Here is a 22,878-nt window from a genome sequence, read left to right as displayed (position 1 = left end):
TGCTACAGAAGAATGCTGAAGATAAGGTGGGTAGATCACGTAACTCATGAGGAGGTATTGAATAGGATTGGGGAGAAGAGAAGTTTGTGGCACAACTTGACTAGAAGATGGGATCGGTTGGTAGGACATGTTTTGAGGCATCAAGGGACCACAAATTTAGCATTGGAGGGCAGCGTGGAGGGTAAAAATCGTAGAGGGAGACCAAGAGATGATTACACTTAACAGATTCAGAAGGATGAAGGTTGCAGTAGGTACTGGGAGATGAAGAAGCTTGCACAGGATAGAGCAGCATGGAGAGCTGCATCAAACCAGTCTCAGGACTGAAGACAACAACATCAGGTGTTCCCCAGGGAAGCATCCTGGGACATCTGCTGTTCCTGATCTATATAAATGGCGTGGGTGACAATCTGAGCAGTTCTCTTAGGTTGTTCGCAGATGATGCTATAATTTACCGTCTAGTAAGGTCATCCGAAGACCAGTATCAGTTGCAAAGCGATTTAGGAAAGATTGCTGTATGGTGTGGCAGGTGGCAGTTGACGCTAAATAACGAAAAGTGTGAGGTGATCCACATGAGTTCCACAAGAAATCCGTTGTAATTCGATTACTCGATAAATAGTACAATTCTCAAGGCTGTCAATTCAACTAAGTACCTGGGTGTTCAAATTAAGAACAACTTCAGTTGGAAAGACCACATAGATAATATTGTGGGGAAGGCGAGCCAAAGGTTGTGTTTCATTGGCAGGACACTTAGAAGATGCAACAAGTCCACTAAAGAGACAGCTTACACTACACTCGTTCGTCCTCTGTTAGAATATTGCTGCGCGGTGTGGGATCCTTACCAGGTGGGATTGACGGACGACATCGAAAGGGTGCAAAAAAGGGCAGCTCGTTTTGTATTATCACGTAATAGGGGAGAGAGTGTGGCAGATATGATACGTGAGTTGGGATGGAAGTCATTAAAGCAAAGACGTTTTTCGTCGCGGCGAGATCTATTTACGAAATTTCAGTCACCAACTTTCTCTTCCGAATGCGAAAATATTTTGTTGAGCCCAACCTCCATAGGTAGGAATGATCATCAAAATAAAATAAGAGAAATCAGAGCTCGAACAGAAAGGTTTGGGTGTTCGTTTTTCCCGCGCGCTGTACGGGAGTGGAATGGTAGGGAGATAGTATGATTGTGGTTCGATGAACCCTCTGCCAAGCACTGAAATGTGAATTGCAGAGTAATCATGTAGATAGATGAAGGTGTCTTCAACATGCACAATGCCCACCATTGGTGTGAGGTTACTCCGCACGTCACTCGTGAGCATGGATATCAAGTCCACTTTGGTATCAACGTCTGGGCCGGAATATTCGGCTACAGGTGTTTGGGCTTCTACATGTTGGTAGCGCATGTTCACGCTGCTCTTGTTACTGTGGGCGCAGCTTGCTGCGAAGGGTCCAGAGCTGGATGATACGGCGGACTGCGCAATGTTTGGACGTACAGGGAGGCCGTTTCAAACATCTGTAGTCCTGAAGACAACGTATTCTGCAGTGAACGTCATACGGTCATTAATATGGACATTATTATTGTCACTGGTTGCTAATGTGCGACATCTGAGCACTCATATTATGTGTAGTGTATATGACAAGTAGATGATGTTTTATTGTACTGTGATATCATCTTTAGCATCTCGAAATTGACATTGTTTTTGTAGTTATTCAGTCCTGTGACAGATCATTTGTTTCAACTGTCTATTTCTTATTTGTCTAACTATGTATCTGTTATGTTCAGCGTTACAAAATGTTGTAAATTTAGGATACATGTGACCTAAAAAACGGTGTATATTACAGTATGAAATGTCAGAATGAATTTAATAAATAAAAAAAACGCACCCCCACCCAGGATCGACCTATGCTAACCCAAAACTCCAGCCACTGCACCAACTGAACAGTAAGCGTAGTATGTGCTGACAGGGGTAGTTACCATACATGTGGTTACAGTGTTGCTAGACTGCCACTCTTTAACGTCGTTTTTCTGCCGGATATACGCTCCGGACGAAATTTTGTGAGAGACATTTTTTTATCGCTGGTATGTGAGGAGTCGCGCTGCGAAGCCCGAGTGCACGAATTTCGCTTCACCCTGTATATCACGGGCCCACACTTAGAAGAGCCGTTTCCATTGGTTCACAAGAATTACACAGACAGCCAGAGTGCAGAAAGAACTCATTTCTCCATAGAGAGAACACTTCTGCAGTTCTGTTCGAGGCATGGGAGAGAGGACTTTGGTACGATATGCAGAGGAAGAAACTTGGATTTAGAAGACAGAAGAGAACATTTTAGCTACGACCTTCAGCTGATGTGTCGCAGTCTGCTACAGATCACGGCGCCCACTTCGGTTCACGCATCTGAGACCTAAGTTTGATGATAGACTACAACACTGACGAGCATGGTATGAGAATTCAACTGCATTTATCAGCACGCTGTTAGGACTAGCCACATTTCGGAATCCAATAATTTAGCGGGCGTCTGCAGACTTATTACGAATCAATCGGAAATGTTAGTTCCATGTAGAGTTTTTCATTATTCTGGTGGACACAAGCAATCATTGCGTGATCATCACAGACGTACATCTCCGTAGATCATGTATTATACTCTTATCCCATCCACCTAAATTACACAATCTTTGCCTAGGTATTCCTGCGTTAGATTTGTATTCACCCACTTAAGAACAGTTTTGTTATTCCGTGCACAGCCTGTGATAAAAAAGATCCTGTAATTAACTGTTATTCATGTGTGTCATCAGAGAACTTTATAACAAACACAGATCACAGTGGACCACTGTTTCATTTCATAGTTAGATGAAAACTCTATTTGTTATGTCTGGTGTTCGCTAGGGCTACCCCTGTCCCGTTACTTATCCTTTTCATTAAACGCATGTGAGCCCACGGCGAGCGATCTAACTGTCACTCCAACTGATATTGATCATTGTGAGAGCCATAGCGGTATGCTGAAGGCTCAGCCCTACCCTCAAACGACCCTGTTCTCAATCCATTACCATCAAAGTGTTAACGATGGGAACTACCTAAGATGAAGTATAAAAACCTCTTCAACTGTTCTTTCGTCATCAAGTACTATCAAGGATAAGGAATCCTTAAGCACTTGGATTTATTAGACTGTTACTTCTGAAAGGTAAAATAGAATGTGGCCGAAAAGGAGGCTACCTGCATCTGTACTGACAAGGGAACCTCCCCATCGCACCCCCCTCAGATTTAGTTATAAGTTGGCACAGTGGATAGGCCTTGAAAAACTGAACACAGATCAATCGAGAAAACAGGAAGAAGTTATGTGGAACTATGAAAAAATAAGCAAAATATACAAACTGAGTAGTCCATGCGTAAGATATGCAACATCAAGGAGAGTGTGAGCTCAGGAGCGCCGTGGTCCCGTGGTTAGCGTGAGCAGCTGCGGAATGAGAGGTCTTTGGTTCAAGTCTTCCCTACAGTGAAAAGTTTAATTTTTTATTTTCAAACAATTGTCAGTTTTAGACAAAATAGAAGTATTATCTGTCCGTCCGATGCGAGGTAACTGCGCAGTAGTATGCGGACGCTACACCTAAACAAACATGGAAACAAAACATATGTTTTGACAGAGCACAGGGAAAACTGTGCGACTGTGAAACTGTTGCATTCATTTGTTGCAGTTTATGTGACAAACTCTTATGTTTTCATCACTTTTTTGGGAGTGATTATCACATCCACAAGAAAACCTAAATCGGGCAAGGTAGAAGAATCTTTTTACCCATTCGCTAAGTGTACAAGTTAGGTGGGTCGACAACATATTCCTGTCATGTGACGCACATGCCGTCACCAGTGTCGTATAGAATATATCAGACGTGTTTTCCTGTGGAGGAATCGGTTGACCTATGACCTTGCGATCAAATGTTTTCGGTTCCCATTGGAGAGGCACGTCCTTTCGTCTACTAATCGCACGGTTTTGTGGTGCGATCGCAAAACACACACTAAACTTATTACAGTGAACAGAGACGTCAATGAACGAACGGACAGATCATAACTTTGCGAAAATAAAAAAAGTAAACTTCTCACTCGAGGGAAGACTTGAACCAAGGACCTCTCGTTCCGCAGCTGCTCACGCTAAGCACAGGACCACGGTGCTCCTGACCTCGCATTATCCTTGATGTTGCATATGTTGCGCATGGGCTACTCAGTTTGTATATTTTGCTTATTTTTTATATAGTTCCACACAACTTCTTCCTGTTTTCTCGATTGATCTGTGTTCAGTTTTTCAAGGCCTATCCACTGTGCCAACTTATATCTAAATCTGAGGGGGGTGCGATGGGGAGGTTCCCTTGTGAGGTGGCGAAAGTTACGGCATACCTCCTAATGTCGTGTCGGACCTCCTTTGTCCGCCGGAGTGCAGCAACTAAACGTGGCACGAACTCAACAAGTCATTGAAGGTCCCTTGCAGAAACATTTGAGCCAAGCTGCCTCTATAGCCGTCCATAATTGCGAAAGTGTTGACGGTGCAGGATTTTGAGCCCGAGCTGACCTCTCGATAATGTCGCATAAATTTTTGGTGGGTGGCAAAATCACTCGTTCGAATTGTCCAGAATGTTCTTCAATTCTATGTCGCAGAATTATGGCCCAGTAACATGGCGCATTGTCATCTACGAAAATTCCATCGTCGTTTGGAAACATGAAGTCTGCGAATGGCTGCAAATGGTCTCCAAGTAACCGAACATAATCATTTCCAGTAAATGATCGGTTCAGTTGTACGAGAGAACCCAGTTCACTCCACAATGGAGCCAACACCAGCTTGCACAGTGCCTTGTTGACAACCTGAATTCATGCCTTCGTGGGCCTGCGCCACACTCGAACCCTACCATCAGTTTTTACCAACTGAAATCGGGCCTCGTTTGAAGAGGCCACTGCTTTCTAGTCGTCTACGGTCCAACCGATACGGTCACGAGCTCATGAGAGGCGCTGCAGGCGATGTCGTGCTGTTAGCATAGGCATTCGCATTGGTCGCCTGCTGCCATAGCCAACTGACGCCAAATTTCGCTGCACTGTCCTGAAGGATACGTTCGTTGTACGTCCCACGACATTCGTTTTCATGAACCCAGATGCAGGTTTTCGGACACAAATAAGACCTGTCTCTGGTATCCGAGCCAGACGAGTTCGAATGTCCGTCAGAAAGCATAGACCTAGATGAGAGCCGCTCCTAATAATTGACATCGCAGCTATCGCCGCCTCAGCCACGTCCAACGCACCAGCCTATTGGTGCACGCGGCCGCGCTAGAAATCTAGCAGGGCTGCGGTCTGGACCCCAGTCGTGTTCCAACTGCACTCTCGTATCTTTCCCTGTATGCAGCATTGCTCGGTTTCACTTGTTCCTACGTCTAGGCTCTCGATTTGGTTTACACTCTGTTGTCTTGCTGTTCGTTCATCGCTGTTGTCTTTGATGTTTCTCAGCGACTCACCGTCGACGCCCTCGGCCGAACGGCCAGCGACTCCCTGCCGTGTCAGATCCCGGTTAGAATACTCTCCTTACTTGGAACAGCATTTGATAGGCCACTATCCCGTCTAATAAACTCCACACCACCAAGGAGACTATTTTGCAAGGTGCTGCTCCTTCAGTTTATCTCAGAATGAAGCCACTGTCCCGTGTCACCTGCGCTACAGTCATACCAAATTAGCCCATAGTTTTATCTTAAGTAATGAGCCACCCGCAGGTTGTAGTTGGTTGGTTGATTAGGGGGAGGGGACCAAACAGCGAGGTCATCGGTCCCATCGATTTAGGGAAGGATGGGGAAGGAAGGCGGCCATGTCATTTCAAAGGAACCATCCCGACATTTGCGTGAAGCGTTTTAGGAAAATCACAGAAAACTTAAATCAGGATGGCCGGACGCGGGTATGAACCGTCGTCCTCCCGAATACGAGTCTAGTGTGCTAACCACTGCGCAATCTCCCTCGGTACGTTGTAGCTGTGGCGCCTTACACACAGTAGCTCATATTCTTTTAAAATGACCTCTCCTTCTCCTTTGTTCTCCGATATAACATTTTAAACTAGTTTCAGGGTGAGGACGGGAGTGGGGCATCTCCCGCCGCATGCTGAGTCTGGGGAACCTCCGCCCCTAACTCTGCCAGCTGTTGCCCATTCCTCTTTTAGACTGTTTTAGTATCTTTTATACTGAGGAGCCAACAGTTAGGGCATAACGATATGCACATACACAGATGGCGGTAGTATCGTCCACACAAGCCATAAAATGGCAGTGCAATGGCCGAGCTGTCATTTTGTACTCTGATGATCCATGTGAGAAGGTTTCCGACGTTCTTAAGGCCGCACGACGGGAATTAACAGGCAGTGCGGAATTGCAGTAGGAGCTAGACGCATGGGACATTCCATTTCGGAAATCGTTAGGGAATTCAATATTCAGAGATCCACAGTGTCAAGAATGTGCCGAGAATACCGAATCTCAGACATTACCTCTCACCACACATAACGCTGTGGCCGACGGCCTTCACTTAACGACCGAGAGCAGCGGCGTTTGCATAGAGTAGCCAGTGCTAACATACAAGCAACACTGCCTTAAATAACTGTGGAAATCAATGTAGGACGTACGGCGAACGTATCCGTTCGGAAATTGCGGCGAAATTTGGCGTCAGTTGCCTATGGCAGCAGACGACCGACGCTAGTGTCTTTGCTAACAGCACGAGAACGTCTATAGCCCCTCTCCTGGCCTGTGACCATATCTGGTCTGATGAGCCCCGATTTCAGTTGGTAAGAGCTGATGGTGGGGTTCGAGTGTGGCGCTGGCCCCAAGAAGCCATAGTCCAAGTTGTCAACAAGGCTCTGTACCAGCTGGTGGTGCCTCTATAATGGTGTGGGCTGCGTTTACATGAAATGGACTAGGTTCTCTGGTCATCACAGATTGGAAATGGTTATGTTCGGCTACTTAGAGACACTCTGCAGCCATTATGGGCTTCATGTTCCCAAACAACCACGAAATTTTTATCGGTGACAATGCGCCATGTCACCGAGCTACAATTGTTCGCGATAGGTTTGAAGAACATTCTGGGCCATTCGAGCAAATGATTTGACTACCCAAATCGCCCGATGTCAATCCCATCGAACATTTATGGGACATAATCGAGAGGTCAGCCTGCACCGCCAACACTCTCGCAATTATAGAGGCGGCACGGCCCAACATTTCTCCAGTGGTCTTTCGACAACTCCCTGAGTCCATACTAGGTTGAGTTGCTGCACTACGCCGGGAAAAAGGGTATCCGACAATAATATTAGGAGATATCTCGTGGCTTTTGTCACCTCAGTATCTGTGGCTCCATGCCGGTCATTTACAGGTTCTTTATGACTTATTTTCTCTGATCAAGAGTTCCTCTATGGAATAGAAAGAGTTGCTATGGAAGTGCATAAGAAAACACTTCTGCTATCTGTCAGACATGGTTTGGACAGTCTCTGAGAGTTTCTGAAACATTTGAGCTCCGTACATGAAAACACAAGAAACTTCCTGGCAGATTAAAACTGTGTGCCCGACCGAGACTCGAACTCGGGACCTTTGCCTTTCGCGGGCAAGTGCTCTACCAACTGAGCTACCGAAGCACGACTCACGCCCGGTACTCACAGCTTTACTTCTGCCAGTACCTCGTCTCCTACCTTCCCCCAGGCTGTGGCTAAGCCATGTCTCCGCAATATCCTTTCTTTCAGGAGTGCTAGTTCTGCAAGGTTCGCAGGAGTGCTTCTGTAAAGTTTGGAAGGTAGGAGACGAGGTACTGGCAGAAGTAAAGCTGTGAGTACCGGGCGTGAGTCGTGCTTCGGTAGCTCAGTTGGCAGAGCACTTGCCCGCGAAAGGCAAAGGTCCCGAGTTCGAGTCTCGGTCGGGCACACAGTTTTAATCTGCCAGGAAGTTTCATATCAGCGCACACTCCGCTGCAGAGTGAAAATCTCATTACGAAAACATAAGATTTACTATGGAGATGGAGAAAGATGGTTTCTTCCATTTTTAGACGTCTTGATGCGACGGAAGAGCGATGGCACACCTGGGTATTCGGTGTTTCGAAAGTCCACTAATACAAACTTGTATCTGCAAGCTACTAGTTGTCATCATCCGCTAAAAATGATGGGCGTTTGTGACCTTAACCTAACGAGCTCATAGCATTTCGGATGCCGAAAATCTGCAAACGGAACTGGACCACCTGCAAGCTGTTCCAGAACAATGGATATTTGTCCCAGCAAGCACAGAGAGCGCTACAGACGTACGAACGAAAGGATAAACAAGAGGATGAGGCCTTCAAAACAACTGCTTATTCTTCTTTTAAAATCTCGGCGCTATTGGGATCTGTTAAAGACGAATTAGAGTTGTTCAAGGCAGATGTTTACAGAATTCCCTGCGAATACGGCAAATCTTGCATAGGACAACATTATGTACAGAGCAAAAATGTATCATAGAACATCAGCGGCATACTCGCCTTCTCCAACCCAAGAAGGAAGCTATCGCCGAACATTGTATTATCACTGGTCACTTGATGAAACACGACCAAACGAAAACTGTGGCCATACGTCAAACCTTTGGAGCTCCATCGTCAATGAATCAGTGGAAATACGAATGTCTGAGTCCTTTATTAATCGAGTCGGCGGTTTCCAGTTAAATTCTGCACAGAATTCCGTCATAGAAAAACTTCGTGCCCTGCGTAGCCGACGTCGTTTGCCATGCGAAGGCAATCGATCTGATATCGATGAAGCCAGCTTTCACCACGGATGGCGCGCGGCGCAGCGCACACGCTTGCAGACAAACAGGGCATGCGCAACGCCAACTCTACACACCACGCATGTGCCGGCGGGGTCTTAAATACGTGGGTTCGGCGCCTTTCCTGTCAGTATTCACCTGAAGATGGCCAGAAGACTCTGCGCCGAAATATCACGGCAATAAGTTGCAGACATCTGTCAGTTCGCCCAGAGTTTTATGGAACGAACTGTACGCCGGGAAAGTTTTAAATCTCACATCTGCAAGATTTGTGAGTGTAAACACACACAGTTCTAATTACTCGCTTTTGTGCAGTGCATACTTTTTCCTTGACGAGCACGATGGTGAGGCTAATTGGTCGGTAGCTGTCAATGGAAGTTGCGTCTTGTCTGGTTTAAGGACTGCGTCTATGATACACTCCTGGAAATTGAAATAAGAACACCGTGAATTCATTGTCCCAGGAAGGTGCGTCTATGATACACTCCTGGAAATTGAAATAAGAACACCGTGAATTCATTGTCCCAGGAAGGGGAAACTTTATTGACACATTCCTGGGGAAAGATACATCACATGATCACACTGACAGAACCACAGGCACATAGACACAGGCAACAGAGCATGCACAATGTCGGCACTAGTACAGTGTATATCCACCTTTCGCAGCAATGCAGGCTGCTTTTCTCCCATGGAGACTATCGTAGAGATGCTGGATGTAGTCCTGTGGAACGGCTTGCCATGCCATTTCCACCTGGCGCCTCAGTTGGACCAGCGTTCGTGCTGGACGTGCAGACCGCGTGAGACGACGCTTCATCCGGTCCCAAACATGCTCAATGGGGGACAGATCCGGAGACCTTGCTGGCCAGGGTAGTTGACTTACACCTTCTAGAGCACGTTGGGTGGCACGGGATACATGCGGACGTGCATTGTCCTGTTGGAACAGCAAGTTCCCTTGCCGGTCTAGGAATGGTAGAACGATGGGTTCGATGACGGTTTGGATGTACCGTGCACTATTCAGTGTCCCCTCGACGATCACCAGTGGTGTACGGCCAGTGTAGGAGATCGCTCCCCACACCATGATGCCGGGTGTTGGCCCTGTGTGCCTCGGTCGTATGCAGTCCTGATTGTGGCGCTCACCTGCACGGCGCCAAACACGCATACGACCATCATTGGCACCAAGGCAGAAGCGACTCTCATCGCTGAAGACGACACGTCTCCATTCGTCCCTCCATTCACGCCTGTCGCGACACCACTGGAGGCGGGCTGCACGATGTTGGGGCGTGAGCGGAAGACGGCCTAACGGTGTGCGGGACCGTAGCCCAGCTTCATGGAGACGGTTGCGAATGGTCCTCGCCGATACCCCAGGAGCAACAGTGTCCCTAATTTGCTGGGAAGTGGCGGTGCGGTCCCCTACGGCACTGCGTAGGATCCTACGGTCTTGGCGTGCATCCGTGCGTCGCTGCGGTCCGGTCCCAGGTCGACGGGCACGTGCACCTTCCGCCGACCACTGGCGACAACATCGATGTACTGTGGAGACCTCACGCCCCACGTGTTGAGCAATTCGGCGGTACGTCCACCCGTCCTCCCGCATGCCCACTATACGCCCTCGCTCAAAGTCCGTCAACTGCACATACGGTTCACGTCCACGCTGTCGCGGCATGCTACCAGTGTTAAAGACTGCGATGGAGCTCCGTATGCCACGGCAAACTGGCTGACACTGACGGCGGCGGTGCACAAATGCTGCGCAGCTAGCGCCATTCGACGGCCAACACCGCGGTTCCTGGTGTGTCCGCTGTGCCGTGCGTGTGATCATTGCTTGTACAGCCCTCTCGCAGTGTCCGGAGCAAGTATGGTGGGTCTGACACACCGGGGTCAATGTGTTCTTTTTTCCATTTCCAGGAGTGTACTTTCTGCCTCTGCGAAGCAAAAACACCTTCTAGCCAACTACAGTTGAATACCCTGAGTAGACGGAGTCTTTGACTAGACACTGGATAATCCGATCATGAATCGAGTCAGGGTCTGAGGCAGTACCGTGTGACGAGTCAAGAGCCTGAAACAGTTAACAGTCATTATAAAATTCGGTGTGAAGGGGTTTAAAGGAAAGGGAGACGTCTTCGACTTGTCTCTTATCTTTATAAGCAACAGAGAATGAAGAAAGAAATGGAAGGGATGGGTGGAAATTTGTGACCTCCAGCAGCACAGGCCATTGTGCTAGTACAATGGCGAAAGTTGAAAATTTGTGCTGGACGCGGACTCGAAACCAGATTTACTGCTGCTCATGAGAGGTTGCATCAACTGCTTCGGCCGTCCGGACATGATACGTCTCAAATTTCCAACTTATCCCCCAGTGCAATGCAGCGCCCCTTGTCCAATGACCCCCTACTCTCAAATAATTGATTCCTGTAGGTGTTCGGATATTGGTGCATCCGCACTGAAACAAACGTCAAGTAGCTAGATGTATAGCTGTATATTTGGGTGGTGTCTTCTGTCGAACACGTCGGACGTGTCAGACACCACTCAAATACACTGACGGAAAAAATGCAATAAATAATTAACGTAAAGATGTAAACTAATGAAATTTCACGAGTACAAATGTCTAGGTAACATATTTAAGCGATTAACACTGCAAACACACAGGGTAATATAAGCGCGAGACAACTAATTGCAAATGTGAAATGGTGGTACAATAAAAACAGGTGTAACTGCGAGAATGTTGAAAGCAAGCATGCAAACGTGCATTCATTACGTTGTACAGGTATGGGATGTCATTTTGTGGGATGGAGTTCCTTGCCTGTTGCAACTGATCCATCAATACAGGGATGGTTATGCTGTTTGTGGATGATGCTGGAGTTGTCGCCCGATGATGTCCCACATGTGCATGCAAGCATGCAATCGTGCATTCATTGCGTTGTACAGGTATCGGATGTCATTTTCTGGGATGGAGTTTCATGCCTGTTGCAATTGATCCGTTGATACAGGGATGGTTATGCTGTTTGTGGATGATGCTGGAATTGTCGCCCGATGATGTCCCACACGTGCATGCAAGCATGCAAACGTGCATTCATTGCATTATATAGGTATCAGATGTCATTTTGTGGGTTGGAGTTCCATGCCTGTTGCAATTGATCCGTTGATACAGGGATGGTTATGCTGTTTGTGGATGATGCTGGATTGTCGCCCGATGATGTACCACATGTGCATGCAAGCATGCAAACGTGCATTCATTGCGTTGTACAGGTATCTGATGTCATTTTGTGGGGTGGAGTTTCATGCCTGTTGCAATTGATCCGTTGATACAGGGATGGTTATGCTGTTTGTGGATGATGCTGGAGTTGTCGCCCGATGATGTCCCACATGTGCTTAATTGGAGACAAATTTGGTGATTGAGCATGCTGGGATACAGAAGCGGTATATAGGAGAATATTATCCTGTTGGAAAACATCCCCTGGAATGCTGTTCCTGAATGGGAGCACAACAGGTCGAATACCGGACTGAAGTAGAAATTTGCAGTCAGAGTGCGTGGAATTAGCACGCGAGTACTCTTCCCATCACACCAAATCGCACCCCAGACCATTACTCAACGTGTAGATAAAGTGTATCTAGTATGCAGAGAGGTTTTTTGGGTGCCCTCAATTGGCCTCCTTCTAACCAACATACGGCCATCATTGGTGCCAAGACAGAACCAGTTTTCATCAGAAAACACAACAGACCTTCACCCTGCGCTCCAGAGAGCTCTCCCTTGGCACGGCGGTGGTTTGGGTCAATGGAATACACTTTACAGGGCGTCTGGCTCAGAGCTGTCCTTGAAGTAACCGATTTTAACAGTTTCTGTCACTGTGATGCCAACTGCTGCTCAAATTCCTGCTGCGGATGCAGTACAATGCGCCTGAGTCATATATCGAACACGGTGGTCTTCCCTCTCGGTAGTGCCACATGGTCGTCTAAAGCCCGGTCTTCTTGAGACCATACATTCTCGTGACCACCGCTGCCACCAGTCATGTATAGTGGTTACATTCCTGCCAAGTCTCTCTGCAGTACTGCAGGAGGAACATCCAGCTTCTCGTAGCCAGTTACACGACCTCGTTCAAATTCAGTGATGTAGTGATAATGGCGTCTTTGTCACTTCAAAGGCATTCCTGATTAACACCAACTCACCAAGTCCAGTATCAAAGGTAATTACCGCTTTTGACTGTTACAGCGTGTATTTAAAGCAAACTTGATCTACATCCTCTTGTGATGCTAGTAGCGGCACACTTGTGCGACTGGCGCTAAACTGGAATTGACACCATGTTTCAGATGTAAAAACAAACACACCAACTTTCTTTTTATGTCGCACAACTCCTTCTTGGTGTTGCGATTTCTTCCCGTCATTGCATATACGTAGTCTTTAAGGTAGCCAGGTAAGAGGAGGCTACTGATGCTGTCACGTAGTGACACACGCGTTGTTTAGCAAGAATGGACACATTGGTAGATGCACCACCATGAAGGTGGAGACCTCGGGCAGTTGTTGATCTTTGCCAGTTCAGTAGACTATGGAGCTTAGCCCCCACCCCGGATCAAGAAGCACACATACCGAAGAGGTAGACGTAGTGCTCCCAGCACTCCTTACAGTGTTCAGTTAAAAGTGAGCCTTAGCTCGGGTCGCTTAAAAATGATGAGCGTGGCCTCTAAAAGGTATCGCTTGAGACTTTGCAGGGCACTTCGTCGATCCTAAATAACTGTTATAATGTCTTTGGTCCACCATGGCACTGGCGAGAAACAGAGTGGTCCCATAGAAAGAGGGATAGCAGTTCCAGCAGCGTGGATGACTGCGTTGGAAACGTCTCCCATTACATTGTCGATGCCGTCTGACAGACAGGGGATGGCGGTGATGGCAGAGGTATACAACTGCATGTCAGCTCTTCGAAGAGCCCAACATAGTAAATGGTCTGCTGGATGGTGACAAGGAAATGGTAGGGTCACCAGAAAGAGGACACTGTCACAAATATTGTCGTGCAGTGGCCATTGTAATAAAGCCACGAGACTGGGGGAAAAGATCATATGGCTGATAACCGAAAAGGTGCCAGGGCGGCACAAAAGTCTGTAGCAGCGATGTAACTGAGGAGACACAGATCAAGATCAGAAACAAGCTGGGCAGTCAGAAGACCCATACCACATGAAATGGTACATACCCACAGGGCTTAGCGCACAATGAAATTCCCAAGTAAGGAAGATGGGGGTGGAGAAGGTGTTTGGATTAAAGTGGTTACCTCAAGATAAGTAAATGCCCTGCCTGGAAGTAATTAAATATTAAAAATGGTTATTGGCGGGGTCATTTGCACTCGCACTGCTATTGCCTCCGACGCCGGCCGAAGTGGCCGTGCGGTTAAAGGCGCTGCAGTCTGGAACCGCAGGACCGCTTCGGTCGCAGGTTCGAATCCTGCCTCGGGCATGGATGTTTGTGATGTCCTTAGGTTAGTTAGGTTTAACTAGTTCTAAGTTCTAGGGGACTAATGACCTCAGCAGTTGAGTCCCATAGTGCTCAGAGCCATTTTTTTGCTATTGCCTCCAAGTATGTCCGCTCAGTGATGACAACTGTGCTAAAGTGCACACATCCCTCCAGACACTCCCTTGGAGTCAGCATGATTCTGAAGGAATGCACGGTAACCTCAAAGAGTTGGAAAATGGTTATCAGTGAAGTGAGTTTCTTGGAGAGCAACACAGATCGCAGAACAATAGGCAAAGTTGTAGTTGCAGTTCGTAGTGATAAACTATGCTTTTGACCTCCTCTGGAAGCGAATGCCCCTCAAAAGCAAGGATGAATGCACCAGCGTCAACCTTGTTGTCTGGTTGGTCGCGATGTACACAATGTGTGAAGAGGACCCGTCCTCTCTGTGTGTTCGAGTAGTTTTTCATCCATCTTCAACCTTAGGTCTCGGTCAAAAATTAATTGCTGAACCATGTAGAAGATCTTATGGGGTGTTACAGTTACAGGTACATCACCAAGTTGTATATGAGAGAGTAGCACCTGGACTGGGTAGGATTTGCTGTCTTAATTAAGATGGAACCAATTCTTCATTTACTAAGGGAAGAGAGTTCGCCAAAGTTTCTTTGTAGAGACTACAAAGAACTTTGACTTAGAAGAGAGAAAGGATCCTCTATCTTTTCGGGCACAAATCAGAAATTGAGGGGAGTAAGTGTCTGGAAGCCTCATGGTTTTTTTTTCTTCCTATGGTGCGACCAATGGAGGGAAGTTCCTTGGGTCGTAACGATCTGCACTGAATTGTGATCCTTCCGAAGAGCTTGATGTCGTTTCATGGTGCCAGATATCCGCCACGATACCCCTGCTCCGAACGAGGCTTCTCCCGAGAGGGGAAACACAGCCAGAGTGAAGACCACCTGGCGTCTTGGCCAGTGCCCAGAGTTTCGGGTGCCTCCAAAGAGGCAGGTACCAACTCCTCGGCACACGTGGGGCGGTGACATCTCGGACAACAATAATGTGATCCCTGAGTGGTCAGAGGGCTACAAACGGACGGGTATCTGACGTCCACCTACGTGGACTGGCTACCGTGCTAGTTATTGTGCGGCATTCCCCGCATCGTACGCAAATTCTGTAAACAAATTTTGAAATGGCGGAAGTCAAACCCACACGTGGCACAGAACATAATTAACCGAAATATGGTTTCATAAAATAAAGGCAACGAAGTAGGAAAATCCATACTCGACGTCCTATCAACAGGGAATCTGTCCTGGAGAAAAAGTCTGAGAAAACATATAGTCAGAGAGTTAAATTGCAACAGCGGAAAGGGGAGAAATTCTACAGTGGTCTCTTGCTCGCCAGGCACGTAACCACAAAACAACTGAGTCCCATGAAGAGGAGGGGTGGGGGTGTGGATGCTGCATATGTTTTGTGTTGAACCCTTGTTACAAAGTTTGATTCTCGCTGCGCTGACAGTTGGGCTGCACTATTTTCTTCCTGTATAACTCCCTGCCCGTCACAATAAAGTTCATTTCTGTTGCCTATAATCTTCTCTCTCTTACGCTAAAATCGATACACTTTTTTACAGTTATGTTGAGATAGCCATATATTATTGTAAAATTTCGTGGTCTCCCTCCATACTTGTTCTTTTTTATAATTTCTGCAAAGAGAAACATTAATGTAAGTAAATCTTTCTACATTACTTATAGAGTCATTTTCTTCTCGGAATCCTAAGGCGCATCCTAGGAAGGTGAACGAATTTACTCTATTTGCTTATGTCCAAATAATACTAAGGATGTGCCCTGGGGCCCATGAACGGCTTTATGATTATTGCACACTATCAGTAATTATTACTTGGTCATGAGCTCATAAAGCAGCCATATATGTAGCGATACGTACATTGTGAATGTAGTTCTTATCCTTCTCTGCTAGATTCTGTGACACAAATAAAAACTAAAACGTAAAGGAAGCACTGCACTTTTCCGTAAATTTAACTCTGTTTTCTGTTAAAATCTTCATTTCCTGCATCGCCAGTTTTTAATCTCTGTACATGATTTTCTTGTATTGTATTCCAGGTAAATTCTATTACTCCAGACATACTTGATTACTTATTATTAACTACATGCGATTGTATATTTCACAAATTGGAGCTGAGTTAATTCCTGACGTTCTCGACATCTTCTTCATTAACTGGCTATGTGAAAACGCGCAATTGTACCTGCATGCCAGCGAATAAAATTTCATTCATGCAACATCACTGTTTCAAGCCGTTCATTTTCCATTTTTGTATAACGTGTCTTCACAATAAAGGAAAAGTATTTATTTAATGTTCGAAGCCGAAAAACACCGGCATATATGAAAGTCTACCCATTAGAATTATTCAAAAGATCGTTCATAAATTGAAGTAGTTAGTAATGAGGCAGACGAACAACAAATTTCGACTGAAAACTTAAATTGTAAGACGAAAAACTCCATCACTACTCCCTGTCAGAATTTCAGATCGATACTCGACTGTGTTTTCGTAAAGTTTATTCATTAATACAAAGTCCATGGCGCTGTTAACACGCAGTCTCGATTCGTTACACACGGTGCAAGTCGTAAAGAAGTTAACTCACTGCCATTGAAATGCTATCATTGCTGTAGGAATACGCTTCTGAAATTTTATAATTTTATTATTAATAAAAACATTGTCTTTTGTGGACAATGTTCAGGCATTTATACCAACTGTAGCGCTAAAGCAAAACTTCGACAGTTAAGACGAATTGCGAAGACATTCACATCATACTGAATATTTAAATTTACAATGAATGTACCAATCGCCGGCCGGTGTGGCCGAGCGGTTCCAGGCGCTTCAGTCTGGAACCGCGCGACCGCTACGGTCGCAGGTTCGAATCCTGCCTCGGGCATGGATGTGTGTGATATCCTTACGTTAGTTAGGTTTACCTAGTTCTAAGTTCTAGGGGACTGATGACCTCAGATGTGAAGTCCCATAGTGCTGAGCCATTCGAACCATTTTGTACCAATCAATTAGCAACGTGAATGGGGCATCATTACGTACACTAGCAAAGTGCGATCAGACATCGAGATCCGCACATTAGTTTCACTTATTTACAATTTTGCCTGCTGTGGATGATACGTGGTAGTCTTGCTTCTTGAGGCTAAACGCCTCCGGCACTGCATTGATATTTATTTCCTCTCTCCTATTATTCCGGACTTTGGACTGACATTGCACGAGTTATCAGTAGGCCTATTTGTTTACATTCAAGAATGACATGTTATTAGATGGACTCATAAACACACATACAGCTGTGATATATAATCGCTTGTCCTCGTGCTAATTCATTTTACGTTTCGAATCGCGGAAAAGCAAAGAGTTTCGTTCATTATCTGCAAAAATACATATTTGTGAATGCGCAATGAATGGAGGCTTCAGCATACTGTTGTACGTTTGAGAACAGTATCATTGTAAAAAGACAAAGTGCGGACACAACAAATTGGAAATAAGCGGAGATTTATTATTCAGAGATTTTATTTCATTTTGGCATGTTCTCCTGTAGGAATAGGGAACATTTTCTTAAACAATCTCTGTCAACACTTTAACACTGAAAACTAAACTGGGCGAGTATTGCTCAAAACTGTTAGCTATTCATTTAAAATTTATTGGCAGTGATGTAGACGATAACATTCCCAACCGGCAAGTTTTCAGCCAATCCGAAGTGTTAGGAACTGTGCACAGAAATAGGTTTGCCCGTCTCTTGCGCAGTTCCCTCATTTATAGTCGATTTTTATCCATGAGCCGTACATCATATGAGTGCCGACTTCACTATGAAGAACGACCATCGCAGTTGTTTTCATTCTCAGAACAACCGACAGTTCTCAGAAGCAACTAATAACAAACGGTTTCTGAGCTGTGCAGTAAAGGTTTTCTTCTGAAAGAATTCTAAAATGATAACTGTTCCTTGAGCCCAATTCCACCAAAGTAAATCAAGCAAATTTTTATATTACTCCCTCAGAACTCCGTATTACTGGTTGTATAATGGAGAATGAGATTTTCACTCTGGTAGAGCACTTGCCCGCGAAAGTCAATGGTCCCGAGTTCGAGTCTCGGTTCGTCACACAGTTTTATCTGCCAGGAAGTTTATGTATGTATAATATTTGACGCATTGGATCTCAGCTACCACATTTCACAGACCTACAGGGCGACAATTATTGGACTGTATGAAATAAAATCATCGTAACAACTGAACGTTCAAACTGAACTGTTGGTCGCGGGGCGTGATGGGAATTAGTATACGCATACATGGTCTGGTTTAGCGACGAAGCCTACTTTCATTTGGATGGGTTCGTCAATAAGCAAAACTGGCGAATTTTGGGGACTGAGAATCCGCATTTCGCGATCAAGAAGTCTCTTCACCCTCTACGGGTGACTGTGTGGTGTGCAGTGTACAGTCACCGAATAAAATGTAAATGTCGTGTGACTAGGGCCTCCTGTCGGGTAGACCGTTCGCCGGGTGCAAGTCTTTCGATTTGACGCCACTTTGGCGACTTGCGCGTCAATGGGGATGAAATGATGATGATTAGGACAACACAACACCCAGTCCCTGAGCGGAGAATACCTCCGACCCAGCCGGAAATCGAACCCGGGTCCTTAGGATTGACATTTTGTCGCGCTGACCACTCAGCTACCGGGGGCGGACAGTCACGGAATAATCGATGCGATTTTCCTTGATGGCACGGTGACTACCGAACGGTACGTGAAGGTTTTGGAAGATAACTTCATCTCCATTATCCAAAGTGACCCTCATTTCGACAAGATGTGGCTCATGCAAGACGGAGCTCGACCCCTTCGAGGCAGGAAAGTGTTTGATGCCCTGGAGGATAACTTTGGGGACCGCATTCTGACTCTTGTGTACCCAGAGGCCACTGGCATAGGCCTGGATTGGCCGCCGTATTCTCCGGCTCTGAACACGTGCGACCCCTTTTTTGTGGGGCTATATTAAAGACAACGTGTACAACAGTAAACTCAAAACCATTGCTGAGCTGAAAACAGCCATTCAGAAGGTCATCGACAGCATCGATATCCCGACACTTCGGTGAGTCATGCAAAATTTCGCTATTCGTCTGCGCGCTACATCGTCGCCAATGATAGCAGGCATATCGAACATGTCGTAACCTAAATCCGAATATCTGAAGTAACATTTACATGTTGAATGCACGCCGTAGTTTGTAACTAATTTACGTTTTTTTCATATAGTTCAACAATTGTAACCGTGTATAAACAACTGACAAATGGCTCTGAGCACTATGGGACTCAACTGCTGAGGTCATTAGTCCCCTAGAACTTAGAACTAGTTAAACCTAACTAACCTAAGGACATCACAAACATCCATGCCCGAGGCAGGATTCGAACCTGCGACCGTAGCAGTCTTGCGGTTCCAGACTGCAGCGCCTTTAACCGCACGGCCACTTCGGCCGGAACAACTGACAGCAAACCTATATTTCCAATAATATTTTGTTTCATTCTGGAAAAAGAATCACCATCACAGTAAATTCGGAAAGTGAAGTAAAGGAATAGGATGAAAGAAAAGAACAACAGAAAAGGAAAACTAAATCAACTAAAACCCCACTGGCCAAAATATATAACTGAGTTTTGTAGCCTTAGACTGTTTAAATTCTGGACTCACGGACAGTATCCTAACACTAGAAGGGCGACAATAATGATTCCTCTATCGAAACTTGGCAAGAACCATACAAGTCAAAATAGTTGCTGAGTGTCGTCTATGTCAACCGCAAGGGAAAGTCTAGCGGAATATAAACTGCCGCCTCGTGTACACGCTTCCCAAGTGCCAGAAACGGCTTGTGCTAAAAAGAGATCAGACCGACGCGCAGAGGACTGGCTTGCTGGAGCCTTACATTTGCGTTCCCAACGTAAGGCGTGTTCTGTTTGCGTTACTTCGGATAAACATTCTTTCAATAAGTTTCGCACTGAATCAAATATTACTGTTTCCTACTTTTTAAATACGGTAACCGGTAATGTGGTTTTCTATAATTTACTATATTGTTGACAGGTTGCAGTCAACATTCTTGGGCACTTCACTATGTGAAACGAAGTTTGTATTACATTAGTAAACTAAAATAAAGTAACATTTATTTTGACTCACGTGTCACGTTGTCTCTTTAGCAACCTTACGTGGCAAACAACGAGATAATTAGCTAACGGAAGATGTCACGAGCTTGTGAATTCGATCCTTCCATCGGGGAACATGCGAGTGGAATGCAAGGAAAGCAAATAACGCTGTAGCAGTCATCCTCCGACAACAGCTTGTAGCGTATTAGTATACATTTAGTCGTCTAAATACCATAAAAGTTCACAATTTTGATACTAAATAGTGCGGTGAATGACACGCGTACACACTCATTTCTCACCAGGATAAGGATAATTACATGTGTCCTGCAATACGGTCTTTCAATACTGACGTCGACGTATACGTATCGAACTTGATACACAGCTGAAGACAGGGGAAGTGAGTTCAAATCCAAGACCCGCCCTTAACGTGTTCCGTTATTTGTCCCCACCTCTGTGACAGAATGGTACTGTAATTCCCTTTGTAAGGCAATGGCGAAATTTTTTGTCTAGAACGCGAATTAATAAAACAGAATATCAGAAGCCAACTGCGCTCCAGCTATGTATGGCGTGAAACACGGGCATCAGCATACCTTACCAATAACACATTCACAGCATTGACAACGCACAGCACTTTTTCAGCTCTGACTATCACTTTTTCAGCTCTGACTATGTCTGAGCTCGGTGTTTACTGCGAATTTTTGTGAAGCACCACCCAAACATTAGTCTAAGTTTCTGTGCAAATCTGCATTGCTCTAACAGCAACATTGCCGCACGCAGTTAATTACAGAAAAAGGCTCCTTCCCGCAGCTACGTTACTTACCTCAGGACAGACAACTGCAGAGAGCCAATAAAAAATTGGAGCTGTCAGAGCCCAGTGTTTGTTTGTTCCTAATCACATATAGCAGACGTCGGTCGGTAAATGAAACTTCACGACACTACTTTTGTAGGTTAAAAACAGCTCCTCATATCTCTGCCCACCTCGTACGATCGAATACTTCAAAAGACCGTTACCTTCGTCACGACAGACGCGCTAGCGCCCTACTCACGTGTATTACGGAATCAAGCGTTATTTCGATCAGGTTGTCAGTCGTGTGTTTACCGCCGCCTCCGCGCGGACGCTGAAAACCGGAGACTGCGGCTCGCCTGCTTTTGCCGGCCGTCACATGGCCAGCTGCGGGCTGTATCGATCACCGCAGACGAAGCAGTGACTGCCGCATCTCTATGACCGTAGTTCGTTGAATGCCCAGCAGGCGGCAGCGCCAGTGAGCCCTCTGCGATTCACCGCCGCCTGTACAGCGAGACTTATTTTCAAACAAAAGATAAGCGCCCACTATTAGCAATCAAAAGCTTTTTAGCATCCATAGACCACAGCGACGTTTATTCTGATTCTTTTTATTAGTGTCCAGTGTCGCACTATATAGCCAGTATTTTGTTGTGCAACCAGTGACAGAAATGTATCAGAGGACGTAAACAACATAGCGACTATGTAGGCCGTTGTACACGAACAAGCAATTTGGCAAACTTTACAACGTTTGTCAAATATTAAACCACGTATGGCGCTGTTTGACTCATTGTTAAATCAAATTTAGAGCATTTTTGAGAGAAATTTGGCAAACTGATGGACATTGTTTGCGTTGATTTTTCCCTGCACATATTTAGCAAAAAAAGAGTTTCATTACAATTTATCTCATTGTATCGTGAGTTTGCACAACTACGCAACTACAATCAAGGATTAAAACAAAATAGCATTGAAAACGGTAGAGGTATGCCACAATTCCCAGCTGTATATTACCAATAGGAAAGAAGAGGTCAAGAAGAAAATCGGTGTTCTGCGCACAACGTACAAGCAGGAGTGCAATAAAATTAAAAAACACGAAGCTCTCCGGTTCTTCCTTAGACCACGTATGTATTCCCACGTTCTGAAATTTTATTTAACTGCTATTATGGGAAAAAGCAGAAGAGAATAAATTTTCCTGTACTAATATCTTCTTTTTCAATGTGAGTGCGAAGTAACTGCTATTAAAAGTCTGACTGCATTCTCAGAAAGTTGATATAATCGTCAGGTTCTGGGTTTAATATTTCCTTTAGCAGATTTTCTTGGTTAAGGGCGTGCTGAAAAGTATTTTTTATCTGAAAACTCTTAAAGCTTTTTAAGTGGGGTAGGACGTCAAACGAGCCGACTTGGAGCACGAGAGGCACCACAGGACATTTTAATTACAACTGTCTATACTTTAACAAATAAATTCATAAAACTTTCTCAGCATGACAAGGAAGGGCTCAGAATTCACACTCATAGCAGTGAAAGTTCGAAAACATAACAAAATTAATTTTTTTTACACGTGAAATTTCATCATTTTTTCACTTACTATTGGCTGCATTTGTTAGCTGTAGGTACACTTTTCTTCATAAGTAAGAGAGATTCTTCGATGAATTTTGCATATCATACAAACCACACTTATGGGTGTATGAAACTGTAGAATTTATTTAATTTATGAAAAAATGGATGAGCTGTTACATTTTAAACTTCATGTTTAG

The 22,878-nt window shown here is 45.3% G+C and overlaps 1 long non-coding RNA gene across 1 annotated transcript in view; it reads right to left on the bottom strand.

Moving 5' to 3' along the window:
- LOC126203666 (uncharacterized) overlaps window positions 1-21,530 on the bottom strand; it is a 494,971-nt gene extending 473,441 nt beyond the window's left edge. Inside the window, exon 1 of the long non-coding RNA XR_007540342.1 lies at window positions 21,164-21,530. This is a non-coding gene — a long non-coding RNA (uncharacterized LOC126203666). The remainder of the gene's footprint in view (window positions 1-21,163) is intronic.
- Between the last annotated feature and the right edge of the window lie 1,348 nt (window positions 21,531-22,878).

This window comes from Schistocerca nitens, chromosome 9 (assembly GCF_023898315.1).
Source record: "Schistocerca nitens isolate TAMUIC-IGC-003100 chromosome 9, iqSchNite1.1, whole genome shotgun sequence".
Taxonomy (NCBI): domain Eukaryota; kingdom Metazoa; phylum Arthropoda; class Insecta; order Orthoptera; family Acrididae; genus Schistocerca; species Schistocerca nitens.
This window is presented reverse-complemented; position numbering and strand designations above follow the sequence as displayed.